The sequence below is a fragment of the Orcinus orca genome, chromosome 10 (genome assembly GCF_937001465.1).
Source record: "Orcinus orca chromosome 10, mOrcOrc1.1, whole genome shotgun sequence".
Taxonomy (NCBI): Eukaryota; Metazoa; Chordata; class Mammalia; order Artiodactyla; family Delphinidae; genus Orcinus; species Orcinus orca.
Genome location: NC_064568.1, coordinates 8,489,939 through 8,503,809, shown reverse-complemented (window position 1 = coordinate 8,503,809; position 13,871 = coordinate 8,489,939). Strand labels below are relative to the sequence as shown.

At 43.9% G+C, this 13,871-nt stretch overlaps 1 long non-coding RNA gene and 1 pseudogene across 2 annotated transcripts in view; one reads left to right on the top strand and one right to left on the bottom strand.

The window, feature by feature from the left end:
- LOC125965626 (uncharacterized) overlaps positions 1-13,871 on the bottom strand; it is a 170,460-nt gene that overhangs the window by 84,968 nt on the left and 71,621 nt on the right. The window lies entirely within an intron of this gene.
- LOC101278251 (eukaryotic translation initiation factor 4E-like) lies at positions 7,482-8,132 on the top strand (annotated as a pseudogene).

Here is a 13,871-nt window from a genome sequence, read left to right as displayed (position 1 = left end):
AGGCTACCTAAGAGGCTCGTGGAAGTTTCCTGTTTTCCTGCTAGTGTTGGAGGGTCTCCTGCAGAGGCGGGGGGTGGCTGTGTCTCACAGTGAGGACAAGGATACTGGCAGCAGAAATTCTGGGAAGTACTCCTTGGCGTGAACCCTCCCAGAGTCTGCCATTAGCCCCACCAAAGAGCCCGGGTAGGGAAATCATCATCTTTAAAAAAAGCTTAGCTTAGCATCTGTTGACTTCCATCAACAGATGATTGGATAAAGAAGATGCGGTATATACATATACAATGGAATACTATTCAGCCATAAAAAAGAATGAAATTTTGCCATTTGCAACAACATGGGTAGAATTGGAGGGTGTTATGCTAAGTGAAATAAGTCAGACAAAGACAAATACTGTATCATATCCTTATATGTGGGATCTAAAAAATATAACAAACTAGGTAATACACAAAAAGGAAGCAGACTCACAGATACAAAGAACGAACTAGTGGTTACCAGTAGGGAGAGGGAAGTGGGGAGGGGCAATCCAGGGGTAGGGGATTAAGAGGTACAAACCATTAGGTATAAAATAAACTACAAGGATATATGGTACAACACAGGAAGTAGAGGCAGTATTTTGTAATAACTGTAAATGGAAGGTCACATTTAAAAACTGTATAAGAAAATAAAAAATTTTTAATTTTTTAAAATAATAAAATTATGTGACCATAAAAAAAAACTTAAAACTCTCTCAAGGCTTCCAGATGAAGAAATAAAACACTAGTCCATATTCCCAGCCTATGGGATGCTGCACCCAGACCCAGGATGGAGATGACTTACACACAGAACTCCGATCCAGGCTGTGATCTTATCACAGGTGAGGAAAACTCAACACTGCCAGACACAGATCTCCAATCTCACACCCAGCAAAATATTCCCACTTCCCCCCTTTGTCGTCATCAGCCGCCCATCCAAGACATCAGCATTCCTGTCAGGCGTGACATCTCATGACTCAACAGCAGCATTCCTCCCATTCTTTGGTGTACAATTTTATTTAGACAGTGACGTGCATTTTGACATTTGATATTTTTTACTGAAATGTGAAACACAAAGGCAGCGAACTGCTGCTAGCTCCTGAAGCCCGAGTGTTTACCACACATTCCATAATAAGATCTCACCAAGACATACGGACAGCCAGGGTCCTAACGGAACATTTTTACCTGCATTTTTAATATTTCTGCCAAAAAGTCTGATGGCTGAAGCCAGTGCATTTTCCACAAATCATTTTTTATTCAGCAACATTTCTGCTTTCCTGGGTTATCGGGGAAGGATTCATTGAACACAGATGCCTGATTCGTGTGAGAACTGCAATGGATGTTCTCACCAAAAGAATGTGCAGGTTATGTCCTGCTCAAGGATGCCCTGCTGAAGGGTGCATGGGGGCACAAACCCCTCAGCTCTCTGTGGGAGCAGAGCTGCAGAAGGATAAGAGGGCTACCTATTCTCATTCACAAAAAGAGGACTCTGGGCCAGTAAGGTCCTCATGGAAAACTTTCCAAAAACAACCTTGGAACTTCTCTCTGCTCTCCTGTTCAGACACCTAATATTCCTCTCCCATCCTATTCCCTCTTGCCAATTTACTCCTGTATCCTCTGCTCTGAGCTAGTCTTCGCTTTTTAGCTCATTACTCTACAGCCCAGGATTTTTCATGGCAGGCAGGTGTGTGGTGACAGAGCAAGGGAAGAAAAATTCTCAGAGCTTTCCTTTGGTACCCCTAGCTCCCTTAATCTAAGCCCCAGTGGTCTCCTTGATCAAACTGGTCCCCAGGCCCTGGGAGTCCCATGCTTCAGAACCCCCACCCCCGCTCTGGTTGCCATGAGAGATCTCGGAGAGCCTAGAAAGCACTGGGCTCCCACAGGACAGTCCTCTGCGGCCCACCAGCCTCTTAGAGGGAACTCCGTCTTCCTCAAAAGAATCTGTGTGAGAAAAGAGTAAAGGGCAAGTTGCAAAAAAAGTTATTTACTCCCCTCTGCCTGGTATTTTGTTTTTCATCAGGAGTGTAAAATACCAAGGGGACTGCCAAAGGGAATTCTGGGGGGTGATGTTCTGTACCTTGATTTTGGTGATGGTGACAAGACTCTATGCATTTGTCAAAACACATAAAACTATGCACTAAAAGAGTGAATTTTACCATACGTAAATTTTAGAATAAACATAAACATTTTTTAAATTGAAGCAGAGTTGATTTAAAATGTATTAGTTTCAGGTGTACAGCAAAGTAACTCAGCTATATTTATTTATTCATAAATATATATATATTTATCATTTTTTTTCAGATTCTTTTCCATTATAGGTTATTACAAGATATTGAATATAGTTCTCTGTGCTATACAGTAGGTCCTTGTAGTTTATCTGTTTTATATATAGTAGTGTGTATGTGTTAATACCAAGCTCCTAATTTATCTCTCCCCCCACCCCTTCCCCCTTTGGTAACCATAAGTTTGTTTTCTATGTCTGTGAGTATTTCTGTGAGTCTATTTTGTAAATAAGTTCATTTCTGAGTCTATTTTGTAAATAAGTTCATTTCTGAGTTTTTAAGATTCTACATAAGTGATATCACCTGAAAACATTTTTTTTTACTATAAAGTAAAACCATTTAAGGAAACCTTGAATGAGCCTAGCGCTTGTATGAGGAGCATGAGAGCAGCAGGGAACGCTGAGAGCGCCTTTCTTAGGCTCCAGCCAAGCAGAATTCTCATGGAGGATCGGGGAGGAGCCCAACTAGCATCCTGGCTGGTGAAGGAGAAAGGCAGTGATTGAAGTGACACTCAGATTCAACCCAAGGGTACTCCCCCTACCTGGCCAGGCCACCTAAAACGTCTACATCCTGAAATCCCCACCCCCCCACACTTAGCTCCCCTGGGACATTTCCCCCAGACAGGGGGAGCCACCATCCGAGACTGAGATCCGGGAGAACACTGCTCTCAGGGCTGCCCTGGTGGCGCAGTGGTTGGGAGTCCGCCTGCCGATGCAGGGGACGCGTGTTCGTGCCCCGGTCCGGGAAGATCCCACGTGCCGCGGAGCAGCTGGGCCCGTGAGCCACGGCCGCTGAGCCTGCGCGTCCAGAGCCTGTGTTCCGCAACGGGAGAGGCCACAGCAGTGAGAGGCCCGCGAACCGCAGAAAAAAAAAAAAGAACACTGCTTTCAGAGCAACACCATGCAGGATGATGTGTTCCTAAAATCTGGAGTTGAAATCCACCTTAACCATTTTCCACAGAAATGTTGATATATTTGGTCCAAATAAGCATAACAGTGGTAGAAGAGTAGGCCCAAGAACGACGGATGGAACAGTTACTGTGGGCCAGACATCACTTCGTCTCTCCAACAACCCCACAAAGAAGACATTTTCATTTTGATTTTGCAGATGAGGAAACTAAGGCTTAGAGAAGCTGAGATCCCAAAGCTAGCAAGTGACAGAGCTAGAATTTAACTTAAGTACACTGACAATTACATAAGCCCAGTGCAGGTGAATTTTACACTGTACATTCCAAGGGCCTTATGTGTTGACTGGGCATTTGTGGCCTATGCTGAGCCACTAATCCAGGCCTCACAGTGGTTCTATGGGAAAAAGAATTCTGTTATCCAGCAGCCAGCCGCCGCGGGCTATGGTACCTTCCCTTTGCTGGGAATGACCCCATAATCTGAACAAAATTACCAGATCAGCCTACACAGGTTTATTGATGCTCAAAGGCTTATAACAATGATACATTATATTTGAGACCAGCTAGATATAATTTAATTTCTTCTCTGAAGATTCAGAAGGCACTTTAGAAGTTTGCAGGACCTCGGGACTCTCATTATAACGTGTAACCCTCGCCGAACAGGGGGCTCTGAAGCATGAATTTGCAGAGACCCAGCGAATGGCAGGGGCTGCCTACTCTTCCATTCTACAGCTGAGGACAGGAGGCTTAGTGAGGTCAAGTCACTCTGCTTACAGTGTCAGACAGCTCATGGTGGGGCTGAGTCCAACTCTATCTGACACCAAAACCCTGGTTCTTTCCATAAGCCCACCCTGCTTTGCAAAGGCAAAGCTAACAATGCCCTCTGTATCTAAACATGAGAAAACCCAATGAGCTAAGTTACATGAAGAGTTATTTTTAATAGCTAAATTCCAGCAACATTATGGTAAAGAGGGGAAAAGAAATTAAGCTTTAATTTCATCTTCCAGGTCTTACAGGAAAAGACACAGGCTCTTTGTCATGTGTATTCTTTCCCTCCGTCTCAGCATTGTTAAAGAAGAAGCCTTCTCTCTGGGGTTTCTATGTACTGTAAACTTCATCAGAAAATCAGCAGTGCTGACATAAAAATGAAAATTACTTTCTTCTACTCTTGATTGAAAAGGGAGATAAGTGGACAGCCTTGGAGATTAAAGAGCAGCCTCCACAGAACACTGCCTGGTGGCAAACAGTGGGTGCTTGATACACAGTAATGTGATTCGAATATTATAAGAGCTAATGCATCTCAGTCTACTTATGTACCAGGCACTGCCCTGAGTACTGCAGATGTAGCACTCATTTAGTTCCCATGGCAACCCTGGGGGGCAGACCCTCCCATCCATTTAACAGCTGAGGAAACCAAGTCACAGAAGAACTGAATAAGTTGTCAAGGGTAATACAGTCTGTAAGGAGAGGTCATTTTAGCTGACAATTGAATTCATTAGAGAATGAGGGCTGGCAAGAAGGTTAAAAGGGATGAATGCTAATACTCATATTCCTCACCTTTTGGGATTCATATATATATGTATATAAAATATGGGATACATCCCTGTGTATGTTATTATATATTTTATATTATATATATTTTTACTTTATATGTTATAATTACAAATATGAATATATCTGAATATATTCCAAGTTATAATAAAATACAATATACAAAATATAATATAGTATTATATAAAATAACAGGAAACTTTTATTACCCATAGAAAACTTGGAATCTCTGCAGAAACATGTCACTCTACACCAGTCTCGCAAACACACGCCATCACTGCCTACGCAATATTCACAACAGGTGTTACTAATAATCTCTGCTCTCTTCTTCACGGAAGCCAAAGAAGAACTCGGAATCCTCTTTCACACAGCTCTTCAGGCAGCCACAGTCAACCAAGCAGGGCCAGCTTGACAAATTCAAAATGATACGCCAGACTCACTCTAGTCAGCTGAGACTGAGGACTGCAGCCAAGGGTGGTCCTGCGGAGCCATCAGTTCTCAAGGGTCACCCATGTGGTTTCTGGTCACCGCACCAGCCATGGTGGCGGAGCAACGGGCCCTGTCAACAAGGATGGGACAGGAGAGCTGGATCCAGGGCGAAGGTGACCCCAGGGATGACGAGCCCTTGCTTTTCCTCACCAATTCCAAGTGAAGACACCGACCACCAAGATCCCCAGTGCAAAACACAGTTTAAAAACCGTAGTGAAATTTACATTCTTAAATATCAGGCACTTTCCCTGGAGCAGCGTGTGAAAATGAGCCAGCTTCGTCTCCAATTAGCTTAATTAGTTCAAGAGGTTCTTTATTTGGAGAGGCTATCAGGAGAGGCAATATACAGAAACTCAAAAGAACACTCAGGACCTTCCTTCAGGGATTTCTTCCTTTCACACTGAAAGAAAAAAAAAGAAGTGCAGCCGATACTTGCAACTGAAGCTGAAACAATGAGGAAAGAGGACCTCAGGTGTAGAAGGAGTTTCAAGTCCAATGGTAGAGGATGCAAAGCTCACACTTTTCAGCCAAAATGAGGCAGTATCTGGTTCTTCTAGCCAAAACCGGAGAGTATCACTGTTCAGTTAATAACAGCTGTCTTTACTCAGGACTTACTTTGTCCTGGGTGTGTTCTCATAACTTAAACAACAATCCCACACATTCATTGTCACTGTTGTGCTTACTCTGCAGATGAGGAAACTGAGGCTTAGAGAGGTTCAATAACATACTCAAGGGTCACAGAGCGGTTGTCTTGGATCAATTTCCCCAGAACAGACAAAGCTGACCGCAGAACTCAGGAGAAAGTGAGTTGTTATGAAGCATTTCCAGGAAAAACAAAAAACCAGGCACTATCTGAATGGGGACATGGGACCCAGAGGTAAGGGGACGAAACAAGAGGGGGACATCAGGCAAGCATCCATCCCATGGAGGGGACCATGGCTCAGTCCCAGTGGGGAGCTCTGGAGAAAACTTGGGTCACACTTCAGAATGGTCACCATGGTAGTAAAGGAAGCCGGGTGTTTGTGTTCGTCATTGGTTAGCGGCTGCCCTGGGGTATGCAGATTCCCAGGTACTTCCGGGCTTTCTGAAGGAAATGGCAAAGGGGGTCCAGCAGCCTGAGGGTCTCTTTGCTGAGAGAACTCAAGTGCTGGCTGCTGGGAGCTATAGTGGCTGCTGCACTGTCCTGCCCAGACAACCCCCCTACTCCCCATCCCCCCCTTCAAGTTCAAAGGTCTCATTCCCCAGCTACAATCCTGCCCAGGAATTGCCCTTGGCCAGGGAAGAATCCTTGCCCAAGGTTATGCACCCCTCCCAGGGAACCTCCTGCTCTCAATTCCTGCTTCAGGGTCTGTTTCCTATGAAAACAAACTTGGGTCAGGAGGGAAGGCACCCTGGAAGCCAGTGTGGTCAAAACAGCAAAGGGCTCTGAAGGGACGACAGAGGGGATGCACTCCCAGCATTGGCCGCCCTGGCTCAGGATCAAAGCAGCACCAATAACCCTAAAATGTTAAAAGGCAAGACATGACGTATTGTTTCACTTTGTGAAACCAAACTAAATCAAGCTTTACACTCACGCAACTGGTCTGACGTATGTTCAAGCTTAGTCACTTTTCGAGAACCTGTCCCTAGGACAGCATGAAAATCTGGGAAAGCATGAAAGAATGATGTTCTCTGACGCACCTGGTCTCAGGCACGGACATTCGCAGGAGCGGGAACTGGAGGGATGCGTTATCTGCAGAGGTGATGGTGGTGCTGATGGTTCAGGGCAGGGAAGGACAGAAGGACAAGGGTTACAGGGGCCCACGATGAATAACTCTTCTTAAATTCTGCCCCTTCAATGTGCACCAGGGCCTGACCAAGCCAAGCTTTCTAACTGGTGCCCTGGTCCTACCTCTAACCTATCAAGGAAGAACAAGCCCTCCTGGGAAGAAACAGTAGCAAGTGGGACCCTTGGCTCGGTTACTGAAACTTCTCCAGTCATCTTCTAATGATACTTTGCCCTCTGACCCCTTTTACCCTCTCAGTCTCCCCAACCCCCCCACCATCCCCTGCTGCTTCCCCAGCCACAGCCTCTGATGCAACGGGGCAGGTCTCATCCCCACCCTGACTGCACCTCTATTCATTCAGCCCCAACAAGTCTGTCTCTTTCCTCTTGGTCAGAAATGCTCTGCCATTTCTTGTCCATCTATTTAAATCCATCCCACCTCTCCAGCTTCAGAGCAAGCTCTTCGAGATCCATCTAAGATGGTGACTGTGGAACTGGAAACCACCCCTACACCTAATCCCCCACCTACAGAAGAAGAGAAAACAGAATCTCATCAGGAGGTTGCTAACCCAGAACACTATATTAAACATCCTTTACAGAACAGATGGACACTCTGGAGTTTTTAAAATGATAAAAGCAAAACTTGGCAAGCAAACCTTCGGCTGATCTCTAAGTCTGATACTGTTGACGACTTTTGGGCTCCGTACAACCATATCCAGTTGTCTAGCAGTTTAATGCCTGGCTGTGACTACGCACTTTTTAAGGATGGTATTGAGCCTATGTGGGAAGATGAGAAAAACAAACGAGGAGGACGATGGCTAATTACATTGAACAAACAGCAGAGACCAAGTGACCTCGATTGCTTTCGGCTAGAGACACTGCTGTGCCTTATTGGAGAATCTTTTGATGACTACAGTGATGATGTATGTGGAGCTGTTAATGTTAGAGCTAAAGGTGAAAAAATAGCAATGTGGACTACTGAATGTGAAAACTGAGAAGCTGTTACACATATAGGGAGGGTAGACAAGGAAAGGTTAGGACTTCCTCCAAGGACAGTGATTGGTTACCAGTCCCATGCAGACACAGCTACTCAGAGCGGCTCCAGCACTAAAAATAGGTTTGCTGTTTAAGAAGACACCTTCTGAGCATTCTCGTGTGAGAATGCGTCAAGCAGTCGAGATTTGGGAGCTGAACCAAAGCCTCTTCAACAGCAGAGGGGACTGCATTTAAATTTGATTTCCATCTAAATGTTGCTAAGATATAAGAGAAGTCTCATTCGCCTTTGTCTTATGCTTTTGTGTTCATATATATATATATATATATATATATTTTTTTTTTTTTTTTTTTTTTTAAATTTTGGCTAGAGTGTCTACTATCCCAGTCAAAGAAGTATAGTACACATCGTCCCCAGAATCCATAAATGTGTTCCTGGCCCACTCTGTAACACCTTAATAGAATTAAACATTACAAACACATTTGGCCCATGCACAATACTAAAGAAAAGCATTTGCATTTCTATACCTCACAAGAGAACGATGCTGTTTATGTTCCATTGTACGCAGAAGCTTATTCTGCTCATTTGAAAGAGTATGATGCGTGCGGTTTTCCAACAACTGTCTTTGTTTCTTTTTACAGCATTGTCTGTGCTGTACTCTTGCTGATGGCTGCTAAATTTTAATTTATTTGTTTCCCTACTTGATAACATCAGTGATTCTGGTTTCAGTTTTTCATTTGTTTTGCTTTTGTTTTTTTCCTCATGTAATACTGGTGAAGGATCCAGGAATATGACACAAAGGTGGAAAAAAGATTAATTTTGTGCATTCTTTGGTAGTTTTTTGTAACTACAAAGCTTTACTACAAATTTATGCATTTCATTCAAAGCAGTGATCTATGTCTGTGTGATTTCCTAAACGTAGTTGTAGATTATAAACAGTGTACCATCATAATTACCTTCCTAATTAGAATCAGTATGCCTGTTTTTGTATCTTGATGCTGTATTTTAACACTTTGTTATACTTAGGTTATTTTGCTTTGGTTAAAAAATGGCTCAAGTAGAAAAGTGGTCCCATTCATATTAAGACACTGTAGAAAACTGTAAATAGCATGTGTACAGTGAATTGTCTTTTAGACCAAAAAAAAAGCAAAAAAAAAAAAAGCAAGCCCTTCCTCCTCCAGGAAGCCTTTGCTGGCCGTTTCAGTGCACATAGACCCCTCCCTTCCCTGGTCACCAGCGCCACCCACAGCTGCGGAGTGCCTTTAGGCGAAAAGCAGCCACCTACTGTCATCGTGTACTGATGCTTCACCTCCCCAAAAGAGAATGTCAGCTAAGACCTTAACTAATGAAACTCCTTCTGAATCTTCCACAGCACGGAACATGGGGACACAGAGGAGAGTCTCAGAAAAAATAATAAATCCACGGATGGTTTATTATATGAAACTTAAGAGCCAACAGTGAAGCCTAGTTCCGGCACTCCTTCTTGGAAGAGCAATTACAAGCTATGGGCTGAACTGTGTCTATTGTTTTTCATGCATGTTTACTCTTCAATACTGATTGAAACGCACGTCATCCTGAGAAAAAGAAGACCGGCTCCTTCTCCCATTCTCTTCCCCTGCACCCTCTACCAAACCCTCCCCCGAGACGAGACACACGCCTCCCCCAGAGCCGTGTGTCCACGTGCTGAGCGGTGGATCCACAGCTGTCGGACATCACAAGCCATCAAGCATAAAGCACGAGAGCATACGCTGTGGGCCTGGACGCAGCAGCCCCAGAGGGGTGGATGAGACAGGGTACAGGGTCTGGCCACACAGGGGATAATGGGTCCTGCCATGCTCAGAGACCACAACTACCTACATAGAAGGGGAAGCTTTGACAGAGATGCCGGAAGGTTTACTGAGCATGCTCGATAGCGGGAGACTGACGTGAGAACACATTTTTCGCAACCTGGGCGATGCAGCAGAGTGAGCAGCAAAGAGAAACGTTGCCTTATGTATCAGTGCCAAGGCAGCTTCTAAAAGGCACAGAGACCTGGGTTCTAAACCTGGTTCTGAAATATCTAGCAGGGCACTTTCAATAAGCCACTTCACTCTCTTCTCCAAGCTCCTGACCTATAAGAGGAGAATAAAAACAGAACGTGTCTCATAGGGTTATAATGATTACAGCATAAACGGCTGGCTGGGCACCAAGGATCACGCTGCCTCCCCACAGAGTACAGCCATGCTGGGAGCACGGCTCAGCCAGGGACCCTGCTTCCCAGGCCTCTCTGCACTGAGATGGGATCACGTGATCAAGTTCTAACCAACACACTGAGCAGAAGTGACTCCCACCACCTCAAGGCCTGGCCCACCAGAGTCTGCAGGTAGCTCTCCACACTCACAAACACAACAAGCCTCTTGATGCAGAGGCTTCAGCCCAGCAAATGGCGTTAGGCTCTATACCTGCTGCCGTACCAGGAAGTGCAAGACACCTGGTCTTTCAACCTTTCTGGAGAGGAGAACGGTCCATCAAATTCAAATCCTGGACTTGAGAAAATGCAAGAAATAAACCACTAGAGTAAGCCACTGAGACTCCAGGATTTGCCTGTGAGAGAAGTTAACCCTATGTTAGCCAAAACAAGAATTACACGCTGTATCTCAAGCATTATGCAATGCCTGACACAGAGAACACAAAAAATAGGGTTGCTCTTGTGTTTATTACCCTGAACTCTTTATAGCACTTGATACCTCTAGGGTATTTCTATATCAGAGATGCAAATTCAATTTGTGTTGCCAAGCATTGAAGACAGTACAAAGTTAAAAGTTTTTAAATGCAGAGATTCCATTCTTCAGGGATTCATATGTGCAATTAGACCCATAATGTAAGTAATTACACTGCAAGGCAAATTTTATTAAATGCTTTGACAGAGGCTCAACGTGCAACGAGAAGATTCATTTTAGCTGAAGCGTTTGACATATTCCTGGAGGAGGGAAGTTATAGATGGGGCCGTGAACACCACTTATATTTCGCACATGGACGCATTGGCCAGGGGATTGGGGAAGGGGTAAATCTAGACAATGGGAGGCACTGAAGGTCCCAGTAGAAGGTTCCAAAGCACTTTCTCTGTCCTCCTGTCTAAGGCAGGCACGGCAGAAGGGGACTAGCTGTGTCAGGGGGAGTAGAAGGTGCTTTGGGGATACAGTGAGAATTAGGGCTGCAAATGCCAACTGGGACCAGCTTGAGAGGGGCCTCCAATGCCAGGCTCAGGAGTCCAGACCTTCCTTTATTAGTCATGTAGTACATGAGTCAGGACTCGTACTGGAAATGGCAGAAGTACATGAGTCAGGACTCGTACTAACTGGCACTCTCATATGCAAACAAAGGGAGTCAGAGGTCCTGCTCGTAATCAAACTAATAGTTACAGCTGGTCCTCAGGAACAAATGGAACCAGGGACCAGAACACCACAAAAAATCACAGGTAGCACCTCTGTTCACTCTTACAATCCTGTTTTAAATTACTTGTACTGTTCTTCCACTATCTGAAATCATGTACTGACTTGTCTGACCTCCTAGGATATGAGTCCCAAGGACACAGGGCAGTCTGTTTTGTTTACCACAAATGACAGCCTCTAGCATGGTCTCCTGCATGGCCAGCACTCAGCAGGCACCCAGGGAGTATTTGTTGAAAGAACAATGCGAATGGGTCAGAGATTTTAAGATATCCTGGTTTAGGCAAACTTGAATATTCTCCTTGACTGCTCCAATTCCCCACATCAATCTGTACATCTGCAGTAATATTTGAATGGCTCAATTTCTCTGTTATTCATGTCCCCATAAATCAGCAACAGGAGTGAACTTCCGGTCCTGCAAGGCTGAAGGTCGCAAGCTGGACTCCCGTGGAATCACTGGATGAACTGTCCCGTGGTACGGCAAGGAGGTAGACCAGCTGACCAGCACTGAGATGTTCTAACATTCTAGTAGGCTCTTTTGAAATGCCTTCAGTCTCTTCCTCAGAAACTCATACCTTGAACCAAACTCTATGCCGGAAGGCTCTGAGGGGATTAACAGGGCTTTAGGTCACAATAAAGGGGCACAAGTGACATTTTTCAGACCTCATCCCTGTTCTCTTGCAAATGAAGTCACTGCAAAAGTTTTCTAAGGAGCCTAGGCACAACCAAGACACATTTAATCTCCTCTTTGACTTCAGCCAGGTGCTAAAACTCTCTCATCCTCTCTCTTTTCTGAGGTCCTGCCATGTCCTTCAGTTTTGCCAAGGCAGAGATGGTTTGAACATACTGGAGAGTTCCATATCTGTTCTTCTTGGTATCACCTGACAAGAGATGATCACAGCCCTACTTTGAGCCTTTCTGTTCTGTGATAGCCTTTCCTATTTTTACTACCATTTGACTAAAAACAGCCAAAGCTATTTCAGGATCAAACTAAGAATCATCACACCATGTTCTGGGTGAGTTGACTTTTTTTTAGCCGCTCCACCCCCATGTATCTTTGACCTGTAAGATTCCTGCCTTGATCTGCTCAATACTTTGTGTGTTACTCCAAGAATAAGCAAGGTACCATGGTGCTCTTTTGTATTTTATTTCCATCTTTATAGTTTGAGATACATTTTTGTTAGAACAGCTAAGTCCCACCAGAAGTCATACAGCAACACAGGTGTGGCAGCATATTACATACCAATAGGTCATGCTTTTGGCCATTTTAAGGACACCTATTTGACTAAAACCAGGAAATGAAATGAGTTACGTTACAGAAAAGAACACTCCCCAATTTTCTCAGTAGACAGGATGGCTTTCTTGGGCAAGCAGAGAACACTACCTGTAAACTATTTTCATTTTGATATAGTCTTTTACTCTAATCACAAACCCTTTCAGATGAACCCAGAAATACCTTTCACCATGCACTAAGGTGAGATAATGGGGAGACCATTAGTGTTAGAAGAAAATTACTGTGGTTCACCTCACTATTTCTGCTGGCAGGTCTAAGCCCTGTCATTATTAGGGAGATGAGTTTGTGCCAATCCATTTCTAAATCTCACCTGGTTCCACGTGAGACCAGTGATTTCTATTTACCAGCAGATAATTAGGACATCATTTCCATCTGTGGCTATCACCACCGTGAACATCAAATTTACCATTTATCCAAAATCTGTCTTGAACAGCAATAAGGTACAGAGATTTATGCTAGGTATGGGCGGGGAGATGGCAGAAATGAATTTTCTGTCCTTCAGGAACTGAAGGTCTAACAGGAGGAAGAGAAAAAAGGCATCAGTATGCTAAGACAAAAATAAGTCTCCTTAGAGGCAAGAAGAGGGTGTGGCACAGAAAAAAGCAAGGGCTGTGGGCACAGACTGAGTTTGACCCTCAGCCTCAATGTATCAGTCAGCTACTACTGCAATAATAATGTGTAACAAGCATCCATGAAAGTTTAATAGCTTATAACAACAAACATTTTTCTCCTTCTGCAGGATACCTGAGCTTCAACTGATCTAGAATGGGCTCCTCCTACACTCCTCTGGATTGTGAGTTGGATTCAGATCTCCTCCACCTTCTTGGACCAGTGACTGCCTAAGACGTTCTTCTCATTGAAAAAGAAAGGCAAATGATGCCTGATTTTGGCCACACATGAACCTTATTATATACTTTACTGATAATGTAGTGAAGTTTTCTTTATAGGAAAAACCATTTATGAAGAATGCAATTTTGTAAATGTAAGAATAATATGCATTCCTATTTTCATTTTTAATATGCATATTTTTATTAAAAATGCTTTTAATGCATATTAAAAGCAAATAATAATGCTTTTTAATATGCATTTTCATTAATAATATGCATGTGAAAGCAAATAATATCCTTCCCAGTCCCCTCCCCTTTCCTTTCTC